This window comes from Mesocricetus auratus, unplaced genomic scaffold (assembly GCF_017639785.1).
Source record: "Mesocricetus auratus isolate SY011 unplaced genomic scaffold, BCM_Maur_2.0 Super-Scaffold_100676, whole genome shotgun sequence".
NCBI lineage: Eukaryota > Metazoa > Chordata > Mammalia > Rodentia > Cricetidae > Mesocricetus > Mesocricetus auratus.
The window spans coordinates 89991589-90015078 of NW_024429266.1; the positions used below are offsets into that span (position 1 = coordinate 89991589).

General features: G+C 46.5%; 1 long non-coding RNA gene across 1 annotated transcript in view; it reads right to left on the bottom strand.

Moving 5' to 3' along the window:
* LOC121137264 overlaps positions 1–23171 on the bottom strand; it is a 29657-nt gene extending 6486 nt beyond the window's left edge. The window contains exons 1-2 of the long non-coding RNA XR_005874519.1: positions 22993–23171; positions 19877–21955 (exon numbers count right to left, since the gene is read on the bottom strand). This is a non-coding gene — a long non-coding RNA (uncharacterized LOC121137264). The remainder of the gene's footprint in view (positions 1–19876; positions 21956–22992) is intronic.
* Positions 23172–23490: the final 319 nt, after the last annotated feature.

Consider the following 23490-nt stretch of genomic DNA (forward strand, 5'->3'; position numbering starts at 1 on the left):
TGGAGCACATGGCCAGAGCCTGTCTCAAAATAATCAATCAATCAATCAGGCAACCAATGTCTGGACCCAGAAAGCAATGATCTGAAGCATAGCAAATTTCTCTGGACTGCACATTTCAGACTGGCTGACATGGTAAGTGTGGGTTTCATCATAATTTAAAGGGGAGAGTGGACTGCGAAGGTGACTCTATGGATAAAGGCGTTGGTTGCCAAAGCTGGCCACCTGAATTCCATCCCTGGGATCCAGGAAAGAGAAGCGACTCTTGTAAGTTGTCCTCTGACCTTCTCACACACACGCGCGCGCGCACACACACACACACACACACACACTCTCTCTCTCTCACACACACACACACACACACACGCATGTATGTATGCATGCATGCACTCACAATAAATAAATAAACACATGTACCAAAAAAAAGTTCTAAAAGATTAATTGCATTTACTACGCCAGAGTAACCTGGTTGGGCCTTTGGGGTAATAGGAACTTATTTGCTCAGCAAACGCAAACGGAGAGTTTGCGTGCCAAGTTGTGTAGCATGAAGCACATAGGGAATTAAATGCCCCGTTCCTGGCCTGAAAGAGTTAATCGATTAATGGAATAGACACAAAAATACATGATTAAAAGAAGAAGAAGAGGAGGAGGAGGAGGAGGAGGAGGAGGAGGAGGAGGAGGAGGAGGAGAAGGAGAAGAAGAAGAAGAAGAAGAAGAAGAAGAAGAAGAAGAAGAAGAAGAAGAAGAAGAAGAAGAAGAAGAAGAAGAAGAAGAAGAGGAGGAGAACGGGTTCAACTATCTATCCCAGACTAGTTTTGAACTCATAATCTTCCTGCCTTAGCCTCTGCAGTGCCAGGATTACAAGATTACAGGTGACACCATCGGGCCCAGCCCAATAGGTGATTTCAACACTGGGTGTTAAGCGAGAAGATGTAGACTCAGGGTGTTTGATCTGGAATACTCCTGGAGGATGAGGCAACACCTGAGCACATTCCTAAGCCGTGAGTAGGAGTTTCCCTGCCAGACAGCAAAAACAGAAGAGCCCCTCCAGACAGAACCAAGCAATGTACAAAGGCTCAGACGCAGCGGAGGTGAGACATCCATCGTGTGGCTAAGCCAACCTTCATCAGAGGACAGGGCGCTCCACCGGGGTCCAGAAAAGAAGAAAATTCAAGAGAAGGAAAGCGGTCACTGGGGTCATATCTTCAGCGGAATCAAGGAAGACAGAGGTCAGATAGCGGCCAGAAGCCGCCATGGGCTGGACATTGAGAGCCCCTCTCAGACTCTGCACGTTTTTTGTTTTTGTTTTTGTTTTTATGGTCATGGTTGGCCTTTAGAGTGAAGCATGGCTAGGAATAGAGCCACCGCTCTGGAGAGACAGAACACTCATGTACCCAGGACAAAGACAGCAGGGATGACTGGTAAGACCGAACACAGAGATAAGAGACCCGACAGAGATGCCAGCCAAGGCTGTAGAGCCCTCAGTGGGACTTGGCACATCACAAGGCACCAGCTTCTTCCAGACAGGGCGCAGGGGTTACGAAACAGAAAGATAAGTTCCCTGCTGGACCAGAGGAGCTGGTGCTCCCCTCCCGCCACCCACCCACCCCTGCCCTGCTTTCCCAGTGAGATTCAAGGGTGGGAAAGGCTCCGAAAAGCCGATATGGGAGAGGTTGAACTTGCTGCCAGGGAGCCCCACAAGGCTTCAGCAGCCCGCCGAGGTTGCGGATGACTGTAGTAGCGCCAATCTGCGTGGGCTGTGAGTTTTCTCCAGCAGAGCTCCAGAGCCCGGGAGTCCAGATGTCAGGGTGGAAAGCTGGGGAGTGGAGAGCTAGGGTACAGCCGCACAGGGGATGGGCGGAGGCAGAGGGACCACCGAGTGGGGGAGAAGGAGATGGCTTGGGAACTGGGGCGGGGGGAGGGGGCGATGGGGGAGGCTGGTGAACCCTAGGCTAACTGAGAAAGAAGCGAAGTGTGTGGGGAGGAGGGAGGGCGCTGACAGCACTGTGGCAGCAGCGAGAGAGGCTGGGATTTGAGGAGGTGGAAAGCTGAGCACATTGGGAGTCGCGAGTGGGCGGGCTGGGGGGGAGGAGGCCCTGATCACAGTGGGCTGGGGAACAATTGCAGGCAATATGTAATCAAGTGCTAGAGAGGATGGCTTGAAACCTAAGTGGGCTGGGCGGGGAAGGGGGGAGTAGGAAGGAGAGCTGAGCAAGGATTGAGGATGAATCCGATGCAAGCAGGCAGCCAGTGAGGAATTTCAAGTGATAACATGACCAACGATGTCTTGGTGCCTAGAAACCTCGCAGAGGACGCGGCCTCTTCAGCCTCACTGAAGGAGGGGACAGAACAGTGGGAGAGAATGAGGATTCTGGGGTCTTGCCCGTATAGAGCTGGGCATTCCGGGTACCACCCACCAGCCCTTCCTCCAGCCTCACTTGGTTCTTCACTCTGCTTCAAGCCCTTGACAGGATCCCCACACCCTCTTCAGTTAGTCTCAACCTTTCAAAGAGCCAAACAAACATTCCATATTCCTACAGGTCAAGGCCCTGGTTTTGAGGGAGGCAGAAAAATCATCCAGGTGGTCCTAGGGCAAAACACAGTCTCCAGTGTTTGTTTTGGTTGGAGTGAACCTGCGATCAGAGAGTTAAGATAAGGGAAGGTGTGTGTGTGTGTGTGTGTGTGTGTGTGTGTGTGTGTGTGTGTGTGTGTGTGTGTGTGTGTGTGTGTGTGTTCAGGCTGGTTTTCAACCCAGCTGGGATGGAAGTCAGCCCACTTTCCTGCCTACTTCCTGGTAAGCCAAAAGCTGTGCAGGCTTTTCTTTTACTTCCTGCACTGGGGGTTGGAGTTGAGATAATCATTTATGGGGCTCTCTAGTCTCATACTTATTCGCCCTCTCTTTTAATCCTGCTCGTGGACCCAGGTGAAGTACCCCTCAGCTTCAAGGTTCCCCTGCGCACTGATATCAGAGGCTCAAAGTAGGTCAGCTCAGTGCTCTCTCATTGAAATTTCACCCCGGAGGTGGGAACCTGCAGCTGTTCCTCCTGGGGATGGGGATTTACCTGAAGGCCCCAGGTGCATTCTTTCTGAACCTGCTTCTAAAAGCTGCTCCTTCCCGTCTGTGACATGCTGCATATCTTTCCAGAAGAATCCTTTGTAACCATGTAGGACCTGGGCTTGATACTTAATGTTAAAATAACTGGAGATTCTGATGAGGGGGAAAACCAACAGCTCACCTGAGGAGCCAGATGTAATGCTCCTTTGTCTGTCAGCCAGCAAATCTTACCAGCACCACAGAAGTCATAGAGCACCCCAATCACTCGGCACAACACACACACACACACACACCTAGAAATAGTAAAGCACTTGCTCACCATGTGTGGGGCTTTGGGTTCAATCCTCAGTACGGGGGAGTACGTACATATGTATGTATGTATTTACTTATTGTGGTTTGAAAGAAAATGGCCCCCACAGGGAGGGGCATTATGAGTAGGTGTGACCTTGTTGGGGGAAGTGCATCACTGTGGAGGCGGGCCCTGAGGTCTCTTTTCTCAAGCTTCCCTCAGTGTGACTCTCAGTTGACTTCCTGTCACCTGTAAGATCTGGCCCTCTCAGCTCCAGCACCACATCTGCCTGCATGCCGCCATGCTCGCCACCATGATGATAATGGACTGAACCTCTGAAAGTGTAAGCCGTCACCACAATTAAATGTTCCCCTTATGTGAGTTGCTGTGGTCACAGTGTCTCTTCACTGCAATAGAAACCTAACTAAGAAAATATGCATGTAGTGTGTGTGTGTGTGTGTGTGTGTGAGAGAGAGAGAGAGAGAGAGAGAGACAGAGAGACAGAGAGACAGAGAGAGAGGGCAGGAGGGAGGGAGGAGGGGGAAAGGGAAGGGGGAGGGGGGATGGAGTTATGCAGGTGTCCACAGAGTACAGAAGAAGGTGTCAGATCTCTGGAGCTATAGTTCCCAAAGGTTGTGAGCCACCTGACGTGAGTGTCGGGAATTGAACTTGGGTCCTCTGTAAGAGTAGCAAAAGTAGCTTCACCACTGAGCCATCTTTCCAGTCCCACCCCCCTGTGCATACACAAAAAGCTATGATTTAAAAAGTCAGTCACACACAGGCCTAAGCATGTGAATATTTATGTCGCCAAGAGAATGCAATCCTAAGAGTAGTAGGGTTTGTGTGGGGGAGGGGTCTCCAGGTTCACAGGGAAGTGGCCTCGGCAGGGAACTTTTGTTTGAGTCTGAAGAACTCTGGAGATGTGCTACACAGATTCCCTGGAACTCTTTCTCAGAAATGTATCACTTTGTTCAGTACTCACTGCCTTGCTTACAGATCTCCATGGGTTTTCTATTTTTTGCCCTTGAAGGTGTTTGCTTCCTGGAAGAAGCACACTATAAAGTTATAAAAACAGAAAACCAGGATATTTTTATAAGAAGCTCAGTTTAGTTTGGGGCCTGAGGCAAGCGTCTGAAGGACAGGCTGTCCCAGCTTCAAACTCATCTGAAGGTGTCAGGATCCCTAGACTACACAGTACTGTAAGACCACAAAGCCCCCCACCCAGTGTCCCCAGGGAGGAAGGGTGGGTGGAGCTGAAGTGGGCAGAGAATGACCAGAGACAGTTCACTCCGTTCACAGAGTCGCCCTACCCCCACCCACTCCCAGGCCTGGGGACGTCCCTCCCCCTGGCCTCAGGTGCTCCTTGAATTTATTGATGCAGAAATAGAATGTCCCGGCTCTTCACGTCTTACCGTTCATCCCCATTCAATCAGACCTAGGAGAGCAAAGGTACACAAAGTCCCCAGTGGCTACCTTTCTACCTCCAAGATATTATGACCCACCTAGCATTTACTGAGCTCCTACTGTCTACCATCCCCCAAAACAGGCTTTCACCATTTAAAGAGTGAGCTCAGATTAAAATGAGTCAATGTGTATAAAGTTCTTAGCACTATATCTGGCACATAATACTCAATCAAAGCTGGTTATGATGGCCCAAACCTGTTTTCTCAGCCCTCAAGAGGCTGAGGCAGGAAGATCAAGAGTCTGACACTAACCTGAGCTACATAGCAAGTTCCAAGCCAGTTTAAGCTATATAATGAAAACCCCTACCATCAAACGCCCAACCTCTGTTTAAATTAGCTGCAAGTTGGGGGAGGTGGTGCATGCCTGTAGATACTCATGAAGTAGAGGCAATAGTATCGCTTGAGCTCATTAATTAAAACTAGTCTGGGGCACTTGGAAGGCAGAGGCAGGAAGATCTCTGCATTTGAGGCCAACAGGATCTACAGAGAGAGTTCCAGGACAGCCAGGGCTACACAGAGAAACCCTCCCAAAACCAAAACCAAACAAACAAAACCATTATGTATGTATGCATATGTCCATGTGTGTCCATGTGCACACACATGTGCATGCTCTTATGGAAGCCAGAGGTTGGTGTCAACTTAGCCAGACTGGATATCCAGCAAGCCCTAGGGATCCTTTTACTCCACCTCCCCAGCATTAGAATTACAGGCACGATACCATGCCTGACTTTTCCATGGGTACTAGGAACTTTACTAGCTAAACCAGCAGTTCCCAACCTGTGGGTTGCAACCCCTTTAGGGGTCACATATCAGATATTTACATTACGATTCACAGCTGTAGCAAAATTACAGTTACGAAGTAGCAACGAAAATAACTTTATGATTGGGGGTCTCCACAATATGAGGGACTGTATTAAAGGATCTCAGCATCAGGGAGATTGAGAACCACTGGCCAACCATCTTCTCAGCCCAAACCCTTTATTTTATAACTGAGGGTTCCGGAAATAGTTGGAAGGATCTATACTGTTCGAGGCTGCCCTGGACTACATAGGAAGACTTTTAAAAAAGCATGTTTATTATGAATAAGAATTTCTTTACCATGAGCAGCCTTTCCATCAGATTTCTCTCCCTCATTACCTCCCAGAGCGATGGAGGTTGTTTCTCCCAGCTGGTACCCACAGCAACTTATTGTCAGGGAAGTGACAGCCTGTGAAAAGAAGGGAGTCCCTGGAGGCCCAAAATGTCAGAGGCAACCTCCAGCATAAGCCTCTTTGATTCATTACTTTTCCCAAGAGTGAGCCAGGGAGAGAAACGATACCCAGTCCATCTTCTTCTAGACCCTGACCCACGGCTGAGTGTCTGCTTAGTAATGTCGATGCTTACCCATGCTTCACCCATCATATCCAGATAATCTTTGTCATTTGACACAGCCTTCAAGAGAAGTTGTCTTCATGCATTTCACCAAAGGAGGGTTCCCCTTGGTTAGAAGTTAGTATCAATGAGGTCACCTCTAATGAACCACCTAAGACAATCCCGAAATAATTCCCTGACCCCACACCTGTGTACCTGCTAACTGGGTGTGTTGGTCAGCAAAGGCAGAAGCTGACTTACGGCTGGTGGCTGGAAAAATGCTCCAGTGCCCAGTGCCTAAGCTAAGACTGATAGTCTCTTTGTCCACTCTGACAGGTACAAAGGGATAGCAACACACCCAGGCAACTCAGGGGCTACCTGTCCCCTTCCAGACAGGTAGGGGGAGTCTAGGTGAAATAAGGAAGTCACTCCTAGGCTTCTTCTAGGCTGTCTTCGTCATTCACAATAGATGAATAAATAGAGATGGCCCTGTCCGCCTCTTTAAGTCTCACAGGATAAGTGAACTGCATAGTGCTGCCCGTGAACAGTCATGCTTGAAAAGCTTTCCCCTCCGTGTGAAAGAACACTGGTCCACAAGGCTGGGTGCGTTCTTAGTCAGTTTTATCATCCATCAATATCAGTTTTCTGCCAAATCTCATTTCTGTATCTAATGAAGCTCACAACTGGGCTACCAGTGAGGTAAAAGTTGGGTCTATGGTGGCCAATATCAGGGGTTCCAGGGTGGGTGCCTGGAAAAGCCTGCTACGCCAGGGCTGAGGAGGACCATATGCATCTCTCCGTCTCCAGGGCTCTGTCGGCATCAGACTGCTGACTGCAGCAGGGCTCAGGTGCTGGGCACAGAGCCCAGGCTGGAGCAAGGCTGACTGCAGTCCAAGGGATAAACAGGGTATTCAGTAAAATCTGGAATACAAGCTAGCCATGAGAATGCACATCTGTTATCCTTGCCTTCAGGAAGTAGGAGCAGGAGGATGGAGAGTTCAAGACCAGCCTGGACCACATAGTGAGGTCTAGGCCAGTATGTGATACATAGGGAGACCCTGTCTTAAATAAGCCAAAACCAAACAAGCTAAGTCTGGGAATCTGTCAGCCAGTAGGAAGGGGAAATTGGGAGCTAGGTCTGTAGAGTTATGGGAAGGGAGTCTATCCAGGAAGACAATATATGGAAATCAGAAGGCTGGAGCCAAAAGCAAACTCAGAAAATAGGTAAAAATCCCAGGCAATGGATATTTGCTTAAGATATCAATGCAAGACAATAGGAAAAGGGTACTCTTGTCAACAAATGGTGCAATGTAGGAGGAAGTCTGATGCCGCCATTAAACATGTGACTTATTAGAGGCGCATACAGATGAGGTAATAAAAGGGCGGTTTACCACACCGCTAACCACACCCACTTTAGGCAGGACTAAAGACGTATACGGCTGGACGTAAAGACGTATACGTACGTACGTAGGCGGAACTACGTCACTAGCCATGCCCACTTGGCTAGGGGGCGTTACAGGGGAAGGCATAAAGGACAGCACACAGGAAGTCTCGGTCTCTTTTCCTGGAGTTCGGCTTCCGGTCCAGCAGCTGAAAACTGCTTGGCTCCTCTGGGTTTGGTATCTTGTGAGTCATTTCTACATTAAATATTTAGCTTTACTTTCAGTAATTGTGTGTCGCGTATCGTTACAGCGTCCATTGAAGCCTACAGTGCAAGAGTGTTTAAACTTATGTGACACGAACCTCAACCACTGTTTATCCTAAACAGAAAAATTAGTTTGAAGTTGATCTATAAGTGCTGAAATTATGAATACAGCATAAGAGAAAAAAATCTTAGCCTCCTTGAATTTGTGAAAAAAAAAACTCTTAGCATAATGTGACCACACTTAATGCCACTGAATTATACACTTAAAAATAATTAAAATAATAGAATTTATGTTATCTATATTTTACCCACACCCCCCCATACACACATGCCAGAATATCTTTTATTCTGGTGTTTGCCAAGAATAAAAAGGCATGAATATGAGCGCCCACGACCCCATCAGCATATTAGATGTCATCAAATCTGAAATCTGTCAGATACAGTGGTTCATGTCTGTAAGCATCACAAGAAATGGGTAGGAGGCTCTTTGCAAGTCTGAGGCCATTCTGGTCTACATAAAAAGTTCTGTGCCAGTCAGGACTTGGTAGAAAGACCCAGGCCCTACCCAGAGAGAGAGAGAGAGAGAGAAGAAAGCAAGTCTTGGTTCATCAAAAGTTGCAAAAATGAAAGAAACAAGAAAACTTAAAAAGTTGATAAAGGCCAGGCAGGGTGGCACACACCTTTTATCCCAGCACTGGGGAGGAAGAGGCAGTCAGATCTCTGTGGGTTTGAGGCCAGCATGGTCTACAAAGAGAGTTCCAAGGAAAGTGAGGGCTTTTACACGGAGAAACCCTGTCTCAAAAACAAACAACAAACAAAAAGAAGTGAATGGACAAGCATATATGTATTTAGTAATATTTATGGCATATTATTTAGCAATAGAAAGGGACAAGTTATTGTCCCGTGTCAAAACAGGGATGAATCCCAAGATAATTGTGCTGACTTAAAGAAGAAAGAAAAAGAATGCATGCTGTCTGCTTCCACATATAAAACCCTAAAATGCAAACTAATCTATAACGTGAGAAAGCAGACAATTGCCTAGGAACAGGGTGAGGCAGAGAGTGACGGATGGGTTTCCAAGGACGTATGCAAGGAAGCTTTGGGGATGATGGACACTGTCTTAGTTGGGGTTTCTATTGCTGTGAAGAGACACCATGACCACAGCAACTCTTATGAAGAAAACATTTAACTGGGGTGGCTCGCTGACACTTTCAGAGGTTCAGTCCATGATCACCATGGCAGGAAGCATGGCAGCAGCAGGCAGACATGGTGCTGGAGAGGGAGCTGAGAGTTCTACATCTGGATCAGCAGGCAGCAGAAGGGAATACTGAGCCACTAGGCCTGGCTTGAGTTTCTGAGACCTCAAAGCCCACCCTCTAGTGACACACCTCCCCCAACAAAGCCACACCCACTCCAACAAAGCCACACCTACTCCAACAAAGCCACACCTACTCCAACAAGGCCACACCCACTCCAACAAAAGCCACACCCACTCTAACAAAGCCACACCTACTCCAACAAGGCCATATTTCAATACCTCATCATAATAGTACCGTTCCCTATGGGCCTATGGGGCCAATTTTGAAAAAGATTTATCCATGCATTATAAATATATAAGTGCACTATTTGAATGTATGCCTTCATGATAGAAGAGAGAATCAGAGAGAAGGTGTCAGATCCCATTATAGATGGTTGTGAGCCACCATGTGGGTGCTGGGAATTGAACTTAGGACCTCTGGAAGAGCAGTCAGTGCTCTTAACCCCTGAGCCATCTCTCCAGCCCCTGGGGGTCGATTTTTATTCAAATTACCACACCTACTTATGATTATGACTTAATTATGTGACCTGGCTAAAACATGCCCTCTAAGACGTGCTGCTTGCACTTGTTAGAAAAGAATAATAGTGTCAAGACAAAATATCTAGTATTTGTAAGATATTTAGAAGAGCTACAGACTAGTACATGTTGGCCATCACAACCACCATTATCACCGCCATAACCATCACCACCCCAACTACCATCACCAGCATCAAAGCTGCCGAATGAAAGCCCAGCCAGAGAAGTACACCGTGGAGATCAACGCCGAGGTGAGCAGACACAGAGGGGCAGGTGAGAAGACGGAAAGTCAAGTCTGGCCTGGTGTGTGTCACACGCCTGTCCCTCAGCACTCAGGAGGCTGAGGTCCGACCGCCAGTTTAAGGCCAACCTGAACTACATTACATACTATGCCTGTGTCTGAGAAACATAAAACAAATGCTGGGTGCGTTGGAAGGAAGGTGGCTGGCCCGAAGAGAACCGAGCTTTCTCCAGAAGCCACCGTGGGATCGCGTAGACCCACAGTGAAAGTGTGGGCGTTAGCAATCCTCGTCACTGGGAGATGTTCCCACAGAGGCACAGGTCGGAAAAGCAGCAGAGAAGGGATCGAAGTTCACACTGATACTCGGGAAAGGCAGGTGGGTGCCTCCGTCCCTGAGAAGGTCAGGTGGGACAGGTCTCAGCTTGAAAGGACCTCAGGGAAGTACACATGTTCCTAGCAGCTGGGAGGGCAGGGTACGTGTAGCTCCACTGTGCTGCTGGTTACACATTTGCCCCGCCCCCGCCCCACACCCCACACCCTTGCTCTGTGCCAGGGGCCTGGGCTCTACCGATACTGCATCACCTGGGATTTCCCAAGCCTTCTGGAAGGGTTCTCCAGTGGGAGGAATGATGGGTTTGGAAGAGCAGAAAACTGAAGGGGAGGGTGTTTCTTTGTTTCCTCTTTCCTTTGCAATCTGCTCCTGGGAATGCGTCACCCCAGAGCTTCCGGTTTTCAGTGTCAGATCTAGTTCAAGTTTGCCCAGTCCTTGACCTGTTACAGGAAAGCAAGAGTTTCCTGGCGCTCCTAGTCCTGGGAGCTTTGGTTGGTCCTTTAAGTCTTCCCCTGCCCCGTGAGAGCCACAGTCTTGATCCTACTCCATCCGGGGAATGCCTGATAACAGCCGCTGGTCAGCCACTCGCCGGGTGGGGCAGGCAGCCTCAGGGTCAGTCCCCAGTTCTGCTCTCTCTCTCATTTTTGGTCAAGATGCTGGACATGACCCACACGGTTCACTGCTGCTGTTGTCCCAAGAGATGCCACAGTCGAGGACCTCAGGAACATGGCACTAGGACTATGTAGCCTCCTAATTACTCTCCCGCTCCACCCCTGAGCCCTTCTCCACTTAGGCAAACACTGTGCACTCGGACTGAGGAAAGCGAAGAAGAAGCAGGCCCCTCCTGCCTCACACAGGCCAGGGAAGGCAGAGTCCAGAACATCAGCTGTCCCCGGCAAAGGTCAGGCTACCCGTAGTAAGGATACACTCACAGCCAAGAGAGGTAAATCCAAACCAAAAAAGGTCGACAAGTGTGTCACTCAGCTCTGACTGCAGAGTCCTTGCAGAACACTGTTGTTGAGGCAGCCTGCCATTTAGATGACTCTAGGTTGGAACTCAGGAGGTCTCCTCGGGTGGTCTATGGTGGACACTGATACGTGGGGGCTAGGCGGGATGAGGGGAAGTCAGACACGGGCTCTTGGAAAAACCCTAGGCTCAGACAAAGTTGCCAGGGTTTTTGTGTCTCTATGGTGTGTTCTCTATGGTGCTGTGAGAATTAAATTATTCCCACTGGGTAGCTATGAAAAGGAAATGCTTGCTGACCAAAAGCATGGTACGGAGTCCTGAATTTGAATCCTGCCTCTGACACTTATTTGTTAGCCGGTGTTGGCAAATCAACAGCTGAGTCTCTGTGTCTCAGTCTTGTCACCTGTGAAATGGGGATAATAATAATAATAATAATAATAATAATAATAATAATAATAAAGCTGGATATGGTGGTACATGCCTGCAAAGATTGAGGAGAGAGGATCATATGTTCCAGACCTGCCTGGGTTACCTAATGAGACCCTGTCTCAAAAACAAAACAGCAGTTCTATGCAGATCTGCTAGCCCTCCTTCGAGCAGGTATCCTGACACTTAAGTGGTGTTTATAAAAAAATTTTATCCATTACTGCAAGTGGTGTCACCACACCCATGTCTACCCATCTAACCACTCTTCCAAGTCAAAGAGCCAGGGTTCCCCCGGTTGGGAGTAGGGAATAACGCGGGATTAAGAGGTGATAATCCAACGTCTTCCTCTGGGAAGGCGTCAGTCTCACAAACTGCAAACCCCAGTCAGCTCTTGGGAACCCAGAGTCGGAAACAATAACTGAGGTGCCAGCACCAGTGAGCTTGTGTGCCGCTAGCCCACAGAAAGCAGCAGCGAGCCCACAGAAAGCAGCAGCGAGCCCACAGAACCTTAGGCAGCGATTTGGGTTCTCTTTAGCCATGACTGTTTAGAAAGTCCTTAATCTCTGGGAAGGCACCATAGGGTGCTCTTTTTAAACGCCGCCGAGTAAGCCTTTGGGACTGCGTTGACCAACAGTGTGACCACAGTAGAACCATGTGACTTCTACATCAAACAGCTGCCCCGCCCTTCTCCCTTGATCCCTGGAGTTAGTCGCTCTTAGGATCGAGCATGCACGTGTGGAGAAAGCTTAAGTCACATGGAAAGGCTTCATTGTAGATGCTTTGGGTAACAGCAAGGAGTGGGTGTGGAAGGCTCTGAGACAGCCCCAGCTTTATCCCCCCATTTTCCAATTGACATTGCACGAGCAATCCCAAACAAGAAGCGTCTACACCAAAGCTGGTCGACCCCACTGCTTTTTCTTCCAGTTACTAAATTGTGAACAGCCGCCAGAGAGGCAAAGTTATTTTAATATTGTCTGATTGTCTTTGTCCCCTACCAAAAGGAAAGTTTCGGTTTGGGGATGTAGCTATGGTAGATCCAACGCCACATAAAACCATGCTTGGTGGCAATAGCCTGTAATCACAGCCCATGAAAGCTGGAAGCAAACATATCAGAGATTCAAGGTCATTCTTGGCTATGCATCAAGTTTCAGGCCAGTCTGGGACAAATGAAAACAATATTAAAAGCCAGGCTTTGGTGGTGCACACTTTTAATGCCAGCACTTAGGAGGCAGAAACGGTAGGATATTTATGAGTTTGAGGCCAGCCTGGTCTACAAAGGAAGTTCCAGAACATCCAGGACTGCATAGAGAGACCCTACCTCAAAAGAAAAAAGAAAAACAATTAAGCCAACATAAAATCTAAAAGATAGGACTGTTTCATATTTTACGTAAGTAATTCTTATGATTTAACAATGAATAAGTTCCTGATAAGAATTTGTTAACTGGGAAAATGGCTCAGTGGTTAAGAACATTTGAGTTCAAATTCCGAGAACCCATGTAAAAATGCTGGCTTGGCTGTAAACACCTGTTACTTAGCATTGAGGGTAGATGCAGACAGATCGTAGGAGCTGATTGGTCAGTCAGTATAAACAGTCTTTCTCTGTCCTGCCAGCCAGTTCCCAAAAAACCCCATGAAGTCTTTTTTTTCAAGTCAGGGTTTCTCCGTGGCTTTGGAGGCTGCCCTGGAACTCGCTCTGTAGACCAGGCTGGCCTCGAACTCACTCTGTAGACCAGGCCTGCCTCTGCCTCCCAAATGCTGGGATTAAAGGCATGTGCCACCACCGCCCGGCATGAAGACTTATTATGAATTACGAGAGCTCAGCTGATAGCTTAGGCTTGTTTCTAACTAGATCTTATAACTTAAATTACTCCATTTCTACTGATTATGTGCTGCCATGTGGCTTGTGGCTGTTACCTCCCCCTTTACATGTCTACTTCCTCTGCCTTTAGATGGAAACTCCGCATTCTCCCTGCCCTAAAAGCCCTGCCTAGCTATTGGTCATGTAGCTCTTTACTAAACCAATCACCGTGACATATCTTCACACAGTGTAAAGGAATAGTCCACAGCATTTCCCCCCTTTTGTCTAAATAAAAAGGAAAGGTCTTAACTCTAAGATAACGAAACTATAAACAATAAGAACAATTATCAGGTAAGAGTTTACATTTGCAATGTCCAGTCCATTTGTATTTGGCGTGTTTGGAGAAAATACTCCAGTATTAATTCTATCTTGGTGAGTCCAAAGCTCTGTGCCTAATTTACCTTCTATGATAACTACGTCAAGCTGCAACTATAACTACCTAGTCTTCAACTCCACTGAAAGCCCCAGAACGATATAAATTTACCTGAGCAAACAGGAAGTGAGTGTATGCCACTTCCAAGCCTATAGAAATGACAGACTCCTGGTTGCCTGGACTGTTACCCAAGGTTCCTCTGCAACGTTGGTATAAGGATTTAGGAACTATGCTGGCCCGCCCCTGTCACCTGGCAGAAGGCACTCAGGCAGTGCCCTGGTCAGCCCAGGTGCAAAGGACCCCTTTAAAAGAAAGACACTGTCCATTTAACTCTCCCTTTCCAGCTCTCTTTCTGCTCCTCTCTTTTCTGCTGTTCCCCTGGGGCAGACAGGACTTTTTCTGTCTCCCCCTTCTCTTCTGTCCTCTCTCTCTGTCTCTTTACCTCTTTTCTCTTTCCTTCCCCCTCCCCTCCCGTTTCTAATAAAACTTCTCACTTAAGCCTGACATGTTTGTCCCTCTGCCTTGGTCACCCTTGAATGTCATGGAATCTGCCAAGGTTCACCACACTTTATCATAACAGTTGGAGCATCCAGTCTTCAGCCTACAGGCCTAGACTATCTGGCAGGCTTGTCTAGGAGCAGGAATTTTGAAGGACTGTCCTACCTAGTCTTGGCAAAGTTCAGCAATCGCTTTCCTGTGTGTCCTGCAGAAAGTCTGGCAGACTTCTCTATAAAGCAGAAATTGTGAAGGATCCACCTTTCCCTGGCAAAGTTTCACAGTCTTTCTCCTTTGCATCCTGCTTGTCCAGTTTGTACAGTATACTCTCAGTAGTCAAGACAAGAACAATTTAGTGCCCAAATGGCTAGTTTTGCAACATAGAAAGCAAACTCCACATGGATTTTCCTCTATGCCTATCATCTTCTCTGAAACAAATTGGTGCTGCCAGGAGCAGATGTGTCTCATTGTCATTATGAAAAGTCCTATGTTTTAAAACATTTTATTATTTCTTTAAAATACCTTTATTGGCATTTCCCCCCTTTTTGTTCTTTTTATGTGCCTTGGTGCAAAGGTGTCAGATCTTCTGGAACTGGAATTACAGATAGTTGTGGCTGAGAAATGAACCCAGGTCCTCTGGAAGAGCAGCCAGTGCTCTCAACTGCTGAGTCACCTCTCCAGTCTGTTTTCAAAGTTTTATATGTCATGTTCTGTAGGTCTTTGAAGTGTTTGAAGATCACCTTTCTATCTAAAATATATCTCCATTTGACCTTGAAAACATATGTAACATGACTACAAATTTAATTGTTATAGATGACTATTAACCTACATTTCTTAATTATTTTAAACAGTTTGTAATAATAGCCTTTAAGGACTAGAGCTTTACATTAAAATTTTTAATGAGCCGCATAGGTACAATACCTTAAATAAGAGTAAAAACATATGCATAGTATGTTCTAACAAAAGTAACATTAAGTTTGTATCAATACACAAAAAACCATACCAATGTAAAATATTTAAGACTAGTAGTTGCTGTTTCAATATGAAAGTAGATTCAATAATCTACCCTTTTATCCTATCACCTCTATAGCTCCCTTTTCTTTTCAGAATGAGATCCCTGAATCTAATCTCTTTTGTTCCATGACCAAAAAGAATTTGTAACCAACCCCACAAAACAATGACTGTTGTAATTTTAAAAAGGAGAGCTTGAGAAAGATGCTGTGCAACAGAGCTTGGGTGGAGGGGTTTTTATTAGGTGAAAGTGAATGGGAAAGGGAGGAGGGGAGAGGGAAGACAAGCCTCTGGGGACAGAAACATCAGAAGAGAAGAGAGAGGGAGAGGGGGGAGAGAGGGAGAGAGGAGAGACAGAGACAAGCAGAGAAGCAGGGACAGAGAGAGAAGAGAAATGGGAGGTGGGCAGGACTCTTTTAAAAGGGAACCTAGTGAATGTGCACAGGTGGTGCTCTTAGTGGCTGCAGCTGAGGGTGTGTCCTGTCAGAACCTCAAGGGCAGGCCAGTGCAGATGCCTGAATGCCAACAATGACAAACATTCATAATCTACTGAATGACTGAAAACCACCCACCCCATCTCTTCGGAATGTTGACATTGTGTTCGATAGACTGCTTCCTGTTGTCTGGGAGTACTGGCACATTTAGGGGACCCTGAGAAAATTAGGATAATGGTCAAGTCCTAGCTAGAATAGTCTGTGAGCCTGGATCATATCAGCCAGCAGCCTTGAAGCTGTTCTGGATACAGAACTCTTGAGGAAGCCGCAACAGAGGCACTCTGAGAGGCTGCATCACCTGGGCCACCTGTTTTCGCTGGTATCTGGTTCTCTTGCTGTGAAAACACAAACTTTCAAAAGTAACATACGTATCTACATTAACGTGGATATGGACTGTGTATTGTATGCAAGCCAGTCATAGATTATTTTTTGTTTTATGTTGAGGAGGTAAAATATGTATCACCTGTCTTGTAATTTTTCTAGGCTCGTTTCTTTATGTCTGTAGTCAGGATTTTTAGGGAGTCTTCTCTGATCAAATTTGGTCTCTACCAACCTTGAATGAATCCACAGCCTTTCGTTTTCTGTGGAAACAAAAGTATAGCCTCTTCCCCAGTGTAACACATTTTCTGACTTACGCTTTGAAGTTAAGACATGTTTAAGATATATAGTTTGATTTAATTTAGTAGTTTTTATAATCCGGTGTCTCTCAGCAGCTATTGTTTGCCCATCAGCAATCAAAAATTTTCCATACAGGATCCAGACTCCCTGTGTATCTGCCATCTCTATGTGCCCTATTTTTTAATATAACTTCACTTTTCTCTTTAAAGACTTGACTTTATACTTTTAAAATTATTTTTATGACTGTCTATATCTTTTTTTCATTTTTCCCCTAAGTCTACACATATTGTTAAACACAGTGTAACCTGTCTAGAGTTTTTTTCCCCATCTGAACCCATTTTACTGCATATCTGTAGCTTTTCTGTATGCATGAGCGTACAGCACGTCTCGTGTCGAGTAGATGGCTCAAGCCCACAGGCAGTGAGACAGCAGGACTAGGAAGCCACATTTGGCTCCTCCTCTTGTGTGTGTTTGGAACCTTTTTTTAAGTTGCCTTAGGTCTTATGTGGAAATAAGTGCCCATGACATTGGGGGCCACTTGTAGTGTGTCTTTCTCTGTCCCACCAGCCAGCTCCCAAATGATGACATGGAGACTTATTAATTATGAACGCTCAGCCGGTAGCTTAGGCTTTTTGTTGTTGTTGTTGTTGTTTTGGCTAGCTCTTATAACTTAAATTCACCCATTTCTACTAATTTACGTGCTGCCACAGGGCTCGAGGCTTGTGACCTCATCTTCTACAGGTCCTGCTTCCTCTGCCTCTGGCTGTTGACTCCGCCTTCTTCCCCGCATTCTCTCTGTCCCCAAATCCTGCCTAGCTATTGGGTGTTTAGCTTTTCATTAAACCAATCACAGTGACGTATCTTGACACATTGTGAAGGAATATTCCATAACAACTCAGCCTAACCAAAGGGCCAGCTTCTAGTTCTGTGAGAGAGTCTGTCTTAAAAAGAATGAGGTACAAGCTGGGCACACCTTTAATCCCAGCACTTAGGAGGCAGAGGCAGGCAGATCTCTGTGAATTCGAGGCCAGCCTGGTCTACAGAGTGAGTGCCAGGACAGCCAAAGAAACACAGAGAAACCCTGTATCAAAAAATTTTAAAAAGAAAAAAGAATGAGATAGAATAGTAGAGAGGGACACCAGATGGTCTCCTCTGGCATCCACAGGCATCCACTTCCTCACATGTAACACACACACACACACACACACACACACACACACACACACTTCATTAAATGACAAAAATAACATAACACAGGTACAAAAACAGACATGTAGTCAACTCAGAAATAAACCCACCCAGCTGTAACCCCCTAATTCTTTTCTTAAAAGATTTATTTTATGTGTGTGGACATTTTGCCCTCATGTATGTATATTGTATATGCACCATGTATATATAGTGCCCTTGGAGGCCAGAAGAAGGCGTCAGATTCACTGTAACTGGACTTAGACAGTTTAGGGTGCTGGGAATTGAACCCGAGTCCTCTTGAAGAGCAGCAATTGCTCTTAATCACTGAGCCATCTCTCCAGACCCTACAACCCCCTAATTTTCAAAAAAGATGTTAAAAGCATTTGTTGGAAAGAAAATAGTACCTTTAGTAAAGTATTCAAAAAAGTTAATTTTCACCTGTAGAAGGAAGGTGCTATCTGTCAACCCTGCATAAAAATCTATTCAAAATGAATCAAAGACCTCAATGTGACATCTGAAACCTTCAAACCACTAAAAGAACAGAAAGAAAATACCTCAAGATGTAGGTGTATGCAAGGAATTCGCATAGAGGCCATAATAACAGAGAAAATAATCCCAAGGATAACAAATTATATTATCGGATGTTGATTCCAAATGCAGAGAAATCTGGATTATATGCAATTGAAATGTTTCTTCACAGAAAAAAAAAAGTTAAGAAACAGCCTACGGAACGAGAAAACAAATCCCAGCCAACCCTCTGTCAGGCAAGGGACTAATATCCGGACTATATAAGGAACCTCAAAAATTAAACACCCAAAACTACATCCTCTGAACAATAAACTAAACAGACACTTCTCGAAAGCAGAAATACGCAGGGCAGGGGTGGTGCACGTCTTTGATCCCAGCACTCAGGAGGCAGAGGCAGGCAGATCTCTGAGTTGAAGCCAGCCTGGTCTACAGAGTGAGTTCCAGGACAGTCAAGGCTACACAGAGAAACCCTGTCTCAAAACGAAACAGGGAGGAAGGAAGGAAGGAAGGAAGGAAGGAAGGAAGGAAGGAAGGAAGGAAGGAAGGGAGGGAGGGAGGGAGGGAGGGAGGGAGGGAGGGAGGGAGGGAGGAAGGAAGAAGAAATGCTGGTGGCTAACAAATCCCCCTTGCTTGTGGCGATGTAAACTGGTGGAGTCAGTGTGGGGTTCCGTAAAAAACTAGGAACAGAATAGCATCACCGCTCCTGGATGTATTGCATAAGGGTTCTGTTTCTATTCCACACCCAGAATTATCGCTTCACTATCCATAATCGATAAAATACGAAGTCAACGTAGATTTCCTCCAACAGATGGATGGATTAAGAAAATGTGGTACACTTACACAATGAAATTTGTCAACCATAACGAAAAAATGAAATCACAACATTTTCAGGAAAACGCATGCAACCAGAGATCATCATGTTAAATGAAATACGTCACTCAGACAAATAATCTTTTTCTCTTACATATGGACTCTAGACTTAAAATTTTATATATAGCCGGGCCTTGGTGGTGCACACCTTTAATCCCAGCACTCGGGAGGCAGAGGCAGGCAGATGGCTCTCTGTGAGCTCGAGACCAGCCTGGTCTACAGAGTGAGTTCCAGGACAGCCTCCAAAACAATACAGAGAAACCCTGTCTCAAAAACCAAAAACAAACAAACAAATATATATATTATATATATGTATACACACACACACATGCACACATACATAGGGTCTGTATATTTGTGTGTAGGTGCTGAAAGTAGAATGGAGACTAACAGATGATAAATCAGCCATAAGAAAAGAGGGCAGAGAGGAAAGAAGAGAGCAATGGCATGTATGTAACATACTAGAAGTGAGGACTGAAGAGAGCAACGGCATGTATGTAACGTACTAGAAGTGAGGACTGAAGAGAGCAATGGCATGTATGTAACATACTACAAGTGAGGACTGTTTTGGCAGAGCAAAAGGACCAGCAAGATCGGGGCCAGAGGAGATGAAGGAGGGCGGTGGTGGAAAGGAGGGAATAAAAACGCAATATAAGCAGGGCGCTGGTGGCACACATCTCTTATCCCAGCACTCGGGAGGCAGAGGCCGGCAAATCTCTGCGTTTGAGGCCATTGCTGGGGATCAAAGCCAGGGTCTCGTGCACACTAGGCAAATGTTCTGCCACTGAGCAGCGATCCCAGCCTTCAGAGGGTTCTCACACGAGATGCTAAAGATCTGGCATACCTGAGAAACTGGAGAGGGACTTCCAGGATGAGAAAGTTCTTCTGGAATGATTCTTTAGCCCATAGTGAACAACTGGGCACACATGGCGCTGACAGGGTGTCTGTCAGCTAAGAGGAAGCAGCGGGGCTGAGTCAAAGAAGGGAACTGAGGGTTGTGGTGCGGTGGGGAGGGGACTTCTCTGTTGCGTTTCAACACGGGAAGTGGTCCATTTTCTGATGAGTTAGTTATCCACTGTTAGTTTGCCTCCGCCCATTTGTGCTGTTTCTTCAAAAATTCATGACACTGGGTAATTGATAAGCAATAGACATTTATTTCTCACCGTTCTGGAGGCTGGGAACTCCACAACCAAGGCAGGCTGAATGTCTGACATCTGTGTCCAAGAGAGCACCTTGCTCCCAAGTCCCCTGTGGCAAGAGCAGAGGAGGCTAATTCACCGGCCCCGCCTCCCCTCCCCCACAAGCCCTTCCACAGTCCACAGATCCATTAGTACAGGCAGCCCCTGGGGACCACTCACCTCCTAAATCACTCATCTCTCATTGCCTCTACAGTGGGAATTAAATCTCAAGATGAATTTTGGAGGGGACACAGTGACACTGTGGCATAGTCCAAAGCAGGAACCCAGGCACAAGGGGAAGTTGGCCCCAGGAAGAGATACTGTCTTGAGGGTAAGGCAGCCTCAGCATTGATGAGGAAGAGGTCATGACCCTGTCTTGGAAACCAAAATTGCAGATGAGGGGTGGAGGGGAATATTCCATTTCGTTCTCTTTGTGGCCTTTCGAAATTGAGTCTCCATTTTATTACCAAGAGAGGGAAGCTAGAATTTCTAGCCCAGGCATTTATCAGCATGCAGTAAAAAATGGCACTGACCCTAGGGGTGGATAAATAAATCCTACACAGCTCAGAGTTCAGCTTCTTGCCCTTTCTAGGTTACTCACTAGAGGACTTACTTAGGCAATGTCTTCAACCCATCATCCCCATGTCCCTTGCAGCTGGCCTGCTAGCAGATATCACTCATCTTACCACAGGTCTACAGATCACAGCCAAAGGCAGAAACAGGCTCAGAAGTGATCCGTGGGCTAGGGAGACAGTTTAGTTGGCAAAGTACACGCCTTGCAAGCGTGAGGCCCTGAGTTCAACTCCTAGAATCACTGCAAAAAAAAAAGAAGAAAGGAAAAGGAAATCCAGGCATGGTAAGTACAGTCCCAGCCACCCTAGTTTAATTAGTGAGCTCTAGACCAATGTGGTAGGAGTTGTCTCAAAAAACACAGTGGGTGACCCCTGAGAACAACTCCCGAGGTTGACCTGGGATCTCCACACACATGCATTGTTGGTTGCTTTCATTCTTTTGGCTCTTTGAGGGCCCTGCCACCCAGCTCCCAAGTAAATCACACAAGGAGGCTTATTATTACTAATGAATGCCCAGTCTTAGTTTGTCTTAGTTCTAGCTGTCTTTCCTTAAATTATCTAGTCTACCTGTCTTTTGCCTCTGGGCTTTTATCTTTCTTTATTCCTGTGTACATTTTCTTTCCTTCTTACTCCGTGTCTGGCTGTGTGGCTGCCCTGCTCAACCCTCCTCCTTCTCTCACTCCTCAATCTCCCTCTTCCCAGATTTCTCCTCGTACTTATTCCCTCTGCTCACCAGCCCCGCCTACCCCTCTCTCCTGCCTTGCTATTTGCCGTTCAGCTCTTTATTAGACAGGCACAGTAACACAGCTTCACAGAATGAAACATGGAAGGATACAATACATCTTTGCACCATTAAACAAATATTCCACAGCACAGACAAGTGTAACACATCTTAAAGTAGTATTTCACAACACGTGTGTATACACACGCATGCAAGACACCCACACAGCCGCATGAACACACATGTACCCACGCAGTCACCGGAAAGATTCAGTATGCTTTAGACATGCAGAGTGTCCAGGGGTGAGAGGAAGGGGAGGCACAAAGGTCTTCCGAGGACTCTGAAGACAGGGAGGCCATGCCGGGCTGTGTGAGCATCTTCCAGACGCTTTGGAGCCTCAGTCTTCTGTCTGTAAATGTGGGAAGCATCACATCAGCATACAGAGCTTCTCCCTAAAAATACCAAGACGGTTAACTTTACTCCCTAACTTCTTGCCGAGACGTTCTATAAACAGATTGAAGTAACAGATCCCCAGGGGAATGCATAATGCAGCCCTTGTGCTAGGACTCCCAGGGTCTCCTGAGAGAGATATGAGATTCCCTCTTGTGGATGGAGAGATGGCTCAGTGGTTAAGAGCACTGGCTGCTCTTCCAGAGGACCCGGCTTCAATTCCCAGCACCCACATGGCGTCTGTAACTCCAAGATGTGACACCCTCACTCATACATGCAGGCAAAACACTAATGTACACAAAATCAGAATAAATAAATTATTAAAAAAGAAAGAAGCTCCCTCTTACACATATGGAACAGTAGCCTGTAAGGGGCTGGCAACAGAACCAGAATCAACTGTAGGGGCGATAAGACCTGTGGCGAGTTAGCAAAGAAGGGTGTAGGAATGAGGTGAGACTTGGCACAGGCATCCAAGGATGGACAAAATGTAGGAAGGCAGAGAGGAGTCATGCAGATTCAATAAATACCAAACTTCATTGTGGACAGTTTGCTGTTACATAGCCATTAACACATCTAAAAGCCATGGAGTGTTTTAACCTGAAACCACTCTGGATAGACAATGCTATTTATTCAAAACTATTTGCTAGCTACCCTGTTATGGTTTGAATCTAAAATGTCTCCCCGTGGGCTCCTGTGTTATTAAGTCTTGGTCCCCAACTGATGGTCCTATTTGGGGAGGAGGTAAAAACTTTAGAGAGGGCCTCCCAGGAAGGAGTATGTCACTGGGGGGATGGGCTTCGAGCAAGGATACTGGGCCTTCCCTTTCCATGCTTCCTGTCGACATGATGCCAAGAGCCAACCTCTCTTTCCCCACAGTTTCGCCTCACCCCAGACCTAAAGCCACAGAGCAAGCCTACCAGGCATTGAACCCCCAGAGACCATGAATCTCCCTTCCTGTTGTTTCTCTTCGTTTGTCACAATAGGAAGTTCAACTATCACATACTTCCACACAGCCCGTCCTCACTCAAGAGTGTCCCACCTGATAGCCGTGCTGTTAGAATGGGCCACGTGACTTGACTTGCCAAGAGATACGGAGAGCATCACATCCAAATGGTTTACGAGGGTCACTGAGGAGGGTCCTTGTTCTCCTCTCCCACCTCCGGAGGGAGATTTGTCCTCAGAAAACTCTTGCTTCTTGCGCTTAGAATAGAGGGCATTGCATAGTGCTGGATAATAGGCATGCAATACGAGTGGGAAGTAACCTTTGTGCTTGAGATTATCTGTTACACAGCAGAACTTTGTCCAAACTGACTGATTAAAAACCTCACACAGAAACCTGAAGTGACCACTTACATACAGAGTCCACCTACATAAGACCTGGTAAGGGGAGCTGGGGATGCCTATGGTTTTGTTTGGTTGGTTATGTTGTTGGTGTTTTAAGTAGTGGGGGGCTGTTGAGATGGCTCAGCAGGAAAAGGTGCTTACTGCCAATTCTAATAACCTGAGTTCAACCCCCCAGGACCTACAAGTTGTCCTC